We start from the raw sequence: 11,643 nt of genomic DNA on the forward strand, positions 1-11,643 counted from the left end.
CTTAAACCTGAATCATGTCTAGATTTTTATCTTTTTTTTCAACTTTGTCTCTTTATTGATGAGAGAGAGAGAGAGAGAGAGAGAGAGAGAGAGAGAGAGAGAAACATCAATGAGAGAGAACATAGATTGGCTGCCTCCTGCATGCACCCCACTGGAGATTTGGCCCACAACATGGGCATGTGCCCTGACCGGGAATCGAACCAGTGACCTCTTGCATGGGTCAACACTCAACCACTGAGCCACACTGGCTGGGCTAGATTTTTTTCTAGCTAATTCTCTTCCATCTAGTCTGCTATAGTTCTAATGCTTTCTAATATAATTTGTTGAATTTTTTTTGGTTCTTTTTTATAGTTTCTTTCTCTTTTGTAGAATACTTCTTTTATCTATTAATTTTATTCCTTTTATTTATTAATTTTATTTTTATTTATTAATTTTATTCCTAAGCTCATTGAACTGTCTTTCTGAGTTTTCTTGTATCTCACTGAGTTTCTTAATGACTGCTCTCTTTAATTTTCTGTCTAAATCACAATCTTTCATGACTTCTGGAACTTATCATTTTCTTTTCGTGTTGTCAAGTTACCTTGGTTGTCGTGGTACTTGATGGATTGCTCCTCTGCTGGTATAGCTGAGGTAGTGAACTCTTTTTATTTATTTTTTTCTTTATTGATTTTAGAAAGAGAGAGAGAGAAACATCAATGAGAGAGAACATTGATTGGCCACTCCTGCATGTCCCCTACTGGGGATTTGGCCCACAACCTGGGCATGTGCCCTGACCAGGAATCAAACCGGTGACCTTTTGGTGCATGGTTCCACGCTCAACCACTGAGCCACACCAGCCGGGCAACTCTTTTCTTATTTAGGTACCATTTTTACCTTAACAGTTCAGTAGGTTGGTAATTGGAGGTTTTTCTTTTGTTTTCCAGTAGATGGTGCTATAGCACAATTTTTATTTAACCCCCTCACCAGCACTTCTAATTGTTTGAGGCTGTGGTGATGGTGGTGGTGAGGGGTGGCATTGCTGAGGCCCTAGGGATCACTCTCTAGGTGACTGGGGTAGTGAGTATCCCTGATGTGTTCTGGTTGACTGGATCTCAAGGCACCGGGCCATCCTGGTTGGGGATGTAGTGGGTGGGGGGTGGGGAGATTAGATCCCAAGCCCACTGTGCTGCCATCTTCCTATCTTGTTTCTTAGGGCTGCAGGCTGCATTGTGCTCTAGCCTGAGTCTACAGACAGGTCTTCACTGCTCCTACAACCTCTGCAGCAGAGTGTGTGTGTGTGTGTGTGTGTGTGTGTGCGCGCGCGCGCGCGCGCGCACGCGCGCTTGTTTGTTACGGAGCTGGATTCTTGGGTGCCTATACTGCTTCTGCCCCTCGTACCCTCCTGAATTGTAGTGTGAGGGCTGCACCCCAACTACTTAACTGCTACTGAGTCATCTGGGGCCAAGGTGGCCGGGAAATTCTGTCTGTGGACACGTCCCCTCTCCTTCCCCCGTCCCACTGCTCCCATGTGTTCCAGTATGCCCACTTTCAGATGTGCCAATATGTGGGTCTCTCAAGTGTGTTTGTGTGTTGAGAGAAGAAACTTCATTAGATTATAGATGTCTGCCCAGTTGTAAATTTAAGGGGAGGTACGAAGGGGTCTTATCACTCTACCATGATGCTTAAAGCGCCCTTTATTTCTACTCTTTCTTTCTTTTAAAAAAATTTTTTTTCCATTTATTGATGTTATAGAGAGAGGAAGGGAGAGGGAGAGAGAGATAGGTATATCAATGAGAGAGAACATTGATTGGCCACCTCCTGCATGCTCCCCACTGGGGATCGGGCCCACAACCTAGGTATGTGTCCTGCGGGGAATCGAACAGGCAACCTCTTGGTGCATAAATCAGTGCTCAACCACTGAGCAACACGGGCCAGACTGTACTGTTTCTTAAATAATTTTCTTCCCTCCAAATTCTCTGGTATCTCTGCAACTTCTATTATTACCACTCTCCTGAAATGATCTTCTAATTTTTTATTATCACCTATAATTTCCACCTCTTTGGTGTTCCATATTCTTTTATGGAACTTCTGTTCCATTTATCATATTTTAATTTTGAAGAGTGCTATCTTTTTTCCTATGTTCTTGTTTTTAGATGTAATATTTCTGGTTCATACGTGTAATATTTTATCTTATTATTCTAGTGCTGTTAATAATAATTAAAAAATATTTTCTTCTGTTCCCTGAATGGCCCCTCTTTTAAACAAATCCTCCCACTACAGTTTCACTTTTTAATTGAGGTATAATTTACTGAAATGTATATGGAATTCAATTACACAGCTTGATGAATTTTACATATGATTACATTCATGTGATCACACCCAGAGCAAGATGTAACATATTTCATCAACACAAAAACTCTCTCATTACCTATCCCAGGCCATTGGTAATTGTATTCAACCTCCTAAGAAGTAATTACTCTTATGATTTCTACCGAGAACAGTTTATTTTGCTTGTTCTTGAACTTCATTTCAATAGAACCATATAGTATGAACTCTTCTGTGTCTAGTTTCTTTTATTCAACATTATGTCTGTAAGATTTATCCAAGTAATCAAATGTATCAGTTGTTAATTGTATTTTACTATTGTATAGTATTTTATTGTATAAATATACCACAATTTATTTATTCATTTTCTGTTTAAAGACCTTTGACTTGTTTCCAGTTTGGGTCTATTATGAATAAAGCTACTGTGAGCATTCCTGAACATGTTTATTACAGATATAAGTACTTGGTTCTGTGGTATGTATATTCAGGACTGAAATTTCTAGGTCATAGGGTTTATGAAGATTTAGCTTTAAAATATGTTATCAAATTATTTTTCAAAGTTGTACCAATTTATACTTCTACCAACAATGTATGAAAGTTCCAGTTGCTCCATATCATTGTCACTTGTTACTGTCAATTTGAAATTTTTAGTCATTTTAGTGGGTATATAGCAATATTTCATCACAGCTTTCATTTGAATTTCCTTGCTCAGCTTATTAGCTATTTGCATATCCTTTTTTTTTTTTTTATCCTTACCCGAGGACACTTTCTCCATTTTTTGTTCAGATAGAGTGGGAGGGAAAGCAAGAGAGAGAGAAACATCGACATGAAAGGGACACATCGAGTGGTTGTCACCCGCACGACCCAACCAGGGTCAGGGACAAACTACAACGGAGGTACGTGCCCCTAGCGGAAACTGAACCCTGGTCTCTCTGGACCGCAGGCTGACGCTCTAACCACTGAGCCAAACCAGCCAGGGCTGCATATACTTTTTTTTACATGAAATTTCTATTCAAGATTTTGTACATTTTTAGAAAATTGAATTGTGTACTTATTATTTATTCTGAGTAACATTACCTCTAGACATACTGATTTAAAAACACTTATAGTCCGGCTGGTGTGGCTCAGTGGTTGAGCATTGCCCCTGCACCAAGAGGTTGCCAGTTTGATTCCCGGTCAGGACACATGCCCAGGTTGTAGGCCAAATCCCCAGTGGGGGACACGCCGGAGGTGGCCAGTCGATGTTCTTTCTCATTAATGTTTCCATTTCTCTCTCCCTCTCCCTTCCTCTCTGTCTGAAATCAATAAAGGAAAAAATGAATAAATAAAACACCCATAAACATTCATTTTCTCACTTTCTATAGAACAGGATTTATGGAGTGGCAGAGATGGGAGTTTTGGCTTGGAGTTTCTCATGAAGTTGCAATCAAGAGGAGTCCATGTGGCTTCAGTTTTCTGGCCTTACTCAGAGCAAGTATGTGGCCCAAGAGAGAGCAAAGCAGAATACTTACCACTGCCTTTTGTTGACTAGAAGTTTTTAGCAACTTTATTAAGATAAAATTCAATATCTTTTATATACTCACAAAGCTATGCAGCCATCACCACAGTCAGTGTTAGAATAGTTTCATCATCCTCGGAGCGGGCAGGTGCAGTGGCAAACTCCATATCTATTACCAACCCTCCTGAAAACTCTTAGCCCTAGAAAACCACTAATCTACTTCTTCTGTATATAAAATTGCCTGTTTTGCACATTTTACATGAATTAAATTATGTAGTATATGATATATTTTGACTGGCGTCTTTCCACTTAGCAAAATGTATCGAAGGATCATCCATGTTGTAGCAGGATAGTACCATACTCATTTTTAATGCTGAATAATATTCTGTTATATTGATATATCACATTTTATTTATCCACTCACCAGCTGAAGGGTCATTTGCATTTCTATTTTTTTGGCTATTACAAATAATGCTACTATGAACATGTATGTATAAGTCTTTGTTTGAATGTATATTTTCCATTATCTCAGGTAAATACCTGGGAGTGGAATTTAAGGCTAATTTTTTTAGAGCCACTTTAGGTTTACAGCAAAATTGAGAGGAAGGTATAGAGATTTCTCATATACCACCTGCCCCAACCTCATAGCCTGCATAGCCTCCTTCATTATCAACATCCCTACCAGAATGGTGCATTTGTTACAATTGATGAACTACATTGACACATAATAATCACCCAAAGTCCATACTATACATGAGGTTTCACTCTTGGTGATGTACATTCTGTGGGTTTAGAAAAATGTATAATGACATGTATTCACCCTTATAATGTCATACAAAGTACTTTCACTGTCCTAAAACTCCTCTGTGGTCAGCCTATTCAACTCTCCCTCCAACCCCCAACCCCTGGCAACCACTGATCTTTTTACCATCTCCATAGTTTTGCCTTTTCCAGAATGTAATATAGTTGGAATTATAGGATATGCATCCTTTTAATTTTTTTAATGTTTTTATTGATTTTAGATAGGAAGGGAGAGGGAGAGAGAGCTAGAAACATTGATTGGCTGCTTCCTTCAGGACCCCCACTGGGTAGCAAGCCTGCAACCCAGGCATGTGCCAGGACTGGGAATACAACTGGCTACCTCTTGGTCCATGGGACTAAGCTCAACCAACTGAGCCACACCTTTTCAAATTGGCTGTATCCTTTTCAAATTGACTTCTTTCACTTAGTAATGTGCATTTAAGTTTCCTCCATGTCTTTTTTTTTTTTATCCTCACCCGAGGACATTTTTTGTTCAGGTACAGTGGGAGGGAGGGAGGGAAGAAGGGAGGGAGGGAGAGAGAGAGAGAGAGAGAGAGAGAAACATCGACGCGAAAGGGACACATCGAGTGGCTGCCACCCACACGACCGACCAGGGCCGGGGACAAACTGCAATCAAGGTATATGCCCTTAGCGGGAACCGAACCCAGGTCTCTCGGGACCGCAGGCTGATGCTCTAACCGCTGAGCCAAACCGGCCAGGGCTCCTCCATGTCTTTTTATGTCTTGATAACTCATTTCTTTTCAGTGCTGAATAATATTTCATTGTCAGGGGGTGGGATATCAGTTTATCCATTTACCCACTGAGTGTATATTGGTTGCTTCCAAGTTTTGGCTGTTGTGAATAAAGCAGCTATAAACATTTGTGTGTGGACAGAAGTTTTTATCTTCTTTGGATAAATCTAAGGAGTATGATTGTTAGATTATATGGTAAAAGTATTTTTAGTTTTGTAAGAAGCTTCCAAACTGTAGCTGTACCATTTTGCATACCCATCGGCAGTGAATGAGAATTTCTGTTTCTTCAAATCCTCATCGTATTTGATATTATCAGTGTTTTGGATTTGGCCATTCTAATATAGTCATATGTTATTGTTGTTTTAATGTGCATTCCCAATGATATATGGTGTGTAGCAACTTTTCATATGCTTATTTACCTTCTGTATATCTTCTCTGGTGAAGGTATCTGTTAAAGTCTTTGACCCATTTTTTTTTTTTAATCCTCACCCAAGGATATTTCTCCATCTATCTTCAGATAGAGTGGAAGGAAGGGAGAGAGAGGGAGAAAGGGAGAGTGAGAGAAATAGCGATGTGAGAGAAACACATCCACTGGCTGTCTCCTGCACAACCCTGACCAGGGCCAGGGATGAACTGCAACCAAGGTACATGCCCTTGACTGGAACTGAACCCAAGACTCATTTGTTCGCAGGTTGACACTCTAACCGCTGAGCCAAACCGGCCAGGGCATTTGATCCTTTTTTTAAAAATCAGGTTGTTCATTTTCTTAATGCTGAGTTTTAAGAGTTCTTTGTATATTTTGGATTATAGTCCTTTATCAGACCTGTCTTTTGTAATTACTCTATCCCAATCTGTGGCTTGTTTTCTCATTCTCTTGCCATTGTCTTTCACAAAGTAGTTTTTTTATTTTAAGAAAAGCCAGCTTACTAATTATTTCATTCATGGATTGTTTCTTTGCTGTTATATCTAAAGAGACATTGCTATATCCAAGGTCATCTAGGTTTTCTCATATATTATCTTCTAAGAGTTTTATAGTTTTATGATTTACATTTAGGTCTATGATCCCTTTTGAGTTAATTTTTGTAAAGGGTGTAAGATCTGTGTGTACATTATTTTTACATGTGGACTTCGAGTTGTTCCAGTACCATTTGTTGAGAAGGCTATCTTTGCTCCATTGTATTGACTTTTCTTCTTTGTTAAAGATCTGTTGACTATATTTATATGTGTCTATTTCTGTGCTTTTTATTGTCCCATTGATCTATTTGTCTATTCTTTTTCTAACACTACATTGTTTTATTTCATTTAATTAATTTGTTATTGAACTTATTGGGGTGACATTAATAAAATTCTATAGGTTTCAGGTGTACAATTGTACGATACATCATCTGGATATTGTATTGTTTGTTTACCATCCCAAGTCAGGTCTCCTTCCATCACCACACTTTGTTGCAATTTATACTAATGGTTAGTAAGTCTTGAAGTCAAGTGGTGTGAGTCCTCCCACTTTGTTTTTTTTTCCCCTTCATTGTTCTGTTGGTCATTCTGGGTTTGTTGTTTTCTTTTTTTTGTCTATTTATTTAAAGTTTAGGATCAGTTTGTTGATATTCACAAAATAACTTACAGGGATTTTGATTGGGATAGCATTGAATCTGTAAATCAAGTTGGAAAGAACTAACATGTTGACAATATTAAGATTTTCTATCTATAAACATGTAATATTTCTCCATTTATTTAGTTATTTTTGGATTTTATCAGAGTTCTATAATTTTCCTGATATAGGTCTTATACATATTTTGTTACATTTATACCTAATTCTTTCTTTAAATTTTTTTTCTTTACTCATTTTAGAGAGGAAGGGAGAAGGAGAGAGAGATGGAAACATCAATGAGAAAGAACATCGATTGGCCGCCTCCTGCATGCCCCTCCCCCCCTGGGATTTCACCCACAACCTGGGCATGTGCCCTGACCGGGAATAGAACTGGTGACCTCTTGGTCCATGGGTTGATGTTCAACCAGTGAGCCACACTGGCCGGGCTATACCTAATTATTTCAAATTTTGGGTACTAAAGAATATGGTATTGTTTTTTATTTCAAGTTCTACTTGTTAATTCCTGGTATATAGAAAAGTGGTGGACTTTTGTATATTAACCTTGCATTTGAAAACTTGCTATAATTGTTTATTAGTTCCAGGATTTTTTTTCAAATCTTTATTGTTGGATGTAAAATGTATTACAGATGTTCCACATTTTTCCCCCATTGATCCCCTCCTCTCCATTCCCGCCCCCCTCCCACCTTTTCCCACACTAGTTCTGTGTCCATTGGTTATGCATATAAGTTCTTTGGTTTATTTCTTCCCACTCCCCCAACCCCCTTCCCTTTGAGGTTTGTCAGTCTAGCAATGAATTTGTACTTCTTAATCCCTTCACCTTTTTCACCCATTCCCCCAACTCCCCTCCCAACTGGCAACCAACAAAATGTTCTCTGTATCTATGAGAATGTTTCTGTTCGACCTGTTCATTTTGTTTGTAGATTCCATTGTCGATAGATATGTATTCATTGCCATTTTGTTTGTTCATACATTTTATCTTTTTCTTCAAAAAGACTCTTCATCATTTCATATAATAACGGTTTGGTAGTGATGAACTCCTTTAACTTTTTCTTGTCTGGGAAAGTTTTTATATGTCCATCGATTATAAATGACAGCTTTGCAGGATAGAGTAATCTTGGTTGTAGGTTCTTGCTTTTCATCACTCTGAATATTTCTTGCCACTCCCTTCTGGCCTGCAAAGTTTCTTTTGAGAAATCAGCTGACAGCCTAATGGGAACTCCCTTGTAGGTAACTAGCTGCCTTTCTCTTGCTGCTTTTAAGATTCTCTCTTTATCTTGAACTTTTTGCATTTCGATGATGATGTGTCTTGGTGTGGGCCTCTTGGGGTTCATCTTGTTTGGGACTCTCTGTGCTTCCTGGCCTCGTATGCCTGTTTCCTTCACCGAGTTAGGAAAGTTTTCTGCTATTATTGTTTCAAACAGGTTTTCAATTTCTTGTTCTCTCTCTTCTCCTTCTGGCACCCCCAAGATGCGAATGTTGGCACGCTTGAAGTTGTCCCAGAGGCTCCTTACACTATCCTCATTTTTTTGGATTCTTTTTTCTTTTTGCTGTTCTGATTGGGCATTTTTTGCTTCCTTATATTCCAAATCGATGGTTTGCTCCTTGGATTTACATACTCTATTATTGAAGCTGTGTAAATTATTCTTTATTTCAGTTAATGCTTCCTTCAATTCTAACTGTGTATCCATGATTTCTAACTGGTCCTTTTTATACTCTTGAGGCCCTCGCTAAGTTCACTGAGGTTCTCACTAAGTTCATTGAGCATCCTTATAAGCAGGATTTTGAACTCAGCATCTGTTAGGTTGCTTATCTCCATTTCGCTTAGTTCTTTTATTGGGGTTTTGTTCTGTTCTTTCATTTGGGACCTGTTTCTTTGTGTCCTCATTTTGGCTTCCTCCCTGTGTTTGTTTCAGTGTATTACTTAATGAGAGGTATGGGGCTCACTGAGACCAGCTGCTGCTTGTTTGAAAGAATTTAGGAAAAACCTGAAGCAGGATCCAAGACAGGCCAATCCTATGGTTAAGCAAGTGGCAACAGCTTGGGTGGGCTTGAAAGTTGGGTGGGGTGGGGTGGGGTGGGGTGGGGCAGGACCTCAGGGAGTCATCAGGGTGGGGCTACCAGTGTGAGCCAGGTTGTTGGAGTCCCAGATATGGCAACTGCCTGCTGCCCCCGGGAAGGGCTCACCAAAGGAACAAAAGCCTCTTACAGCACGTTTGTCCCCGAGAAACCCCCTCTCCAGCCCTAGCTCCAGTGCCAAACAGCTCAGTTCTTCCCTGTATGTCTCTGGTGCCTCTTGAGCTGCCTCCCCTCCAAGCTTAGAGGGAGAGAGTCCGATAAGTCCGTGCATGAGCCCTTTAAGAGGAGCTGCCTGGGGCTCCAGCCGTGTCAGCTTCCCTGAGCCTCAGTTCCCGCTGGTTTTTCCAGCCAGAAGTTATGGGGATTCTCTTCCTGGCACTGGAACCCTGAGCGGGGCACCTGGTGAGGGACGGGGACCCCTCAGTCCTCAGGAAGGACCTTCCCAGCCTCGGGAGCCTCCTGATTTTTATCCACCACACTTGGGTGTGGGACCAGCCCGTCGTGCCGCTGCCGCCCCTCGTGCTGCCGCCCCTCCTACCAGTCTGGATGTGGCTGCTGCTTTAATTTCATAGTTGTAGGACTTCCATTCAGCTTGATTTCAGGCAGTTTTGAATGATGGTTGTTCTGTAGTTTAGTTGTAACGTTGATGTGGTTGTGGGAGGACACGATACCGTGTTTACCTACGCCGCCATCTTGACCAGAAGTCAGTTCCAGGAGTTTTTTGCCAATTATTCAAATAGTCTAGATAGACAATCATGTCATCTGCAAACAAGGACAGTCCTACTTCTTCCTTCTCTATATACCTTTTATTTCCTTTCCCTGTGTTATTTCAGTACTTCAAGTATAATGTTAAAAAAGAATGGTGAGATGAGACACCCTTGCCTTGTTCTTGATCTTTCTGGGCAAGCATTTCTCACCATTAAGTGTGATATTAGCTATAGGATTGTTTGGTAAATATTCTTTATCAAGTTGAGGAAGATTCCACCTAGTCTTAGTTTGCTAAAAGTTTTTATCATAAATGGGTGTTGGATTTTGTCAAATGCTTTTTCTGCATCTATTCATATGTTCGTATGATTTTTCTTTACTCTGTTGCTGTAATGAACTATACAAATTGATTTTTTAATGTTAAACCAGACTTGCTAATTGGGGTAAATTCCAGTCGGTCATTTGTATAATTCTTAAATATTGTTGGTTTTATTTGCTAATACTTTTGTTGAAGATTTTTTTCCCTTTATTTAACATTTACCCCCCAAAGCAAGCCTCTCTTACAAACATGTGATAAATGAGAAAAAGGGCAAAAGACTTATTAGAATGGGACTGAGTATATAGCCATGTCCGTGAACTCATCAGTTTTCATGTTTTCTTTTCATGAAGTGCATTGCTTGTTGCGTTGTTAAAAACTGAAAGGTAAGTAGATATTTTCAGAAAAATTAGAACTATGTTCCACTATCATGTTAATGTCCACATACTTCTGGTAACCTTATCAATTTCAACCTCACTGCAACCTTCCTGGTCTTGGGCTCTGGCAGAGGGAGGGCAGACTGGACTGGAACTGTGTGGAGAGACTCAAGGTTTGGAGGGCACTGGGAGTTTCTTGCTGAATCACTCCCTCACAGGACAGTAGCCATTTACACAAAGAGCCCCTTCCTAGAGCCCCGGGGAGCTTGTTGAAGATTTTTGCATGTATGTTCATGAGAGATATTGGTCTGTAGTTTTCTTATTTGGTAATGCCTTTGGTTTTGGTACTAGGGTAATGTTGTCCTCATAGAATAAGTTCAGAAGTATTTTTCTGCTTTTGTCTTCTGAAAGAGACTCAAGAAAATTGATGTAATTAAATGTTTGGTTGAATTTACCAGTGAATCCATCTAGTTCTGGTGCTGTTTGGAAAGCTATTTGTTATTGAATTAAATTTCTTTGATAGATATAGCCCTATTCAAATGGTGTACTTCTTGTATGCATTTTGGCAGATTGTGTCTTTCAAAAAATCGGTCTATTTAAGCTAGGTTATCAAAGTTGTGGGCATAGAGTTATTAATAATATTCCTTGATTATCCTTTTAATGTCCAAGGGATCTGAGATAATGTTCCTTATTTCATTTCTGATGTTAGTAATTTATATTCTTGTTTTTCTTAAACTCATTAGAGGCTTATCAATTTTATTAATTTTTTTCAAAATTTTTGTTTTCATTGATTTTCTCAATTGATTGTGATTTTGTTTTCAATTTCATTGGTTTCTGCTTTAATATTTTTCTATTGTTATCTTTATTGTTGAATGTATTACAGAAGTTCCTCATTTTTACCTCTTTGATCCCCTCCTCCCCACTCCTGCCCCCCTCTTGCCTTTTAACACTATTGTCTGTGTCCATTGGTTATGCATATAAGTTCTTTGGTTTATTTCCTCCCAATGCCCAACCACCTTCTCTTTGAGGTTTGTCAGGCTAGCAACCAATTTGTTCTTCTTAATCCCTTCACCTTTTTCACCCATTCCTCCAACCCCCCTCCCAACTGGCAACCAACAAAATGTTCTCTGTATCTATGAGAATGTTTCTGTTCTGCATGTTCATTTTGTTTGTAGATTCAATTGTCGACAGATATGTATTCATTG

Source organism: Molossus molossus, unplaced genomic scaffold (assembly GCF_014108415.1).
Source record: "Molossus molossus isolate mMolMol1 unplaced genomic scaffold, mMolMol1.p scaffold_m16_p_5, whole genome shotgun sequence".
In the NCBI taxonomy this organism is placed as follows: Eukaryota; Metazoa; Chordata; class Mammalia; order Chiroptera; family Molossidae; genus Molossus; species Molossus molossus.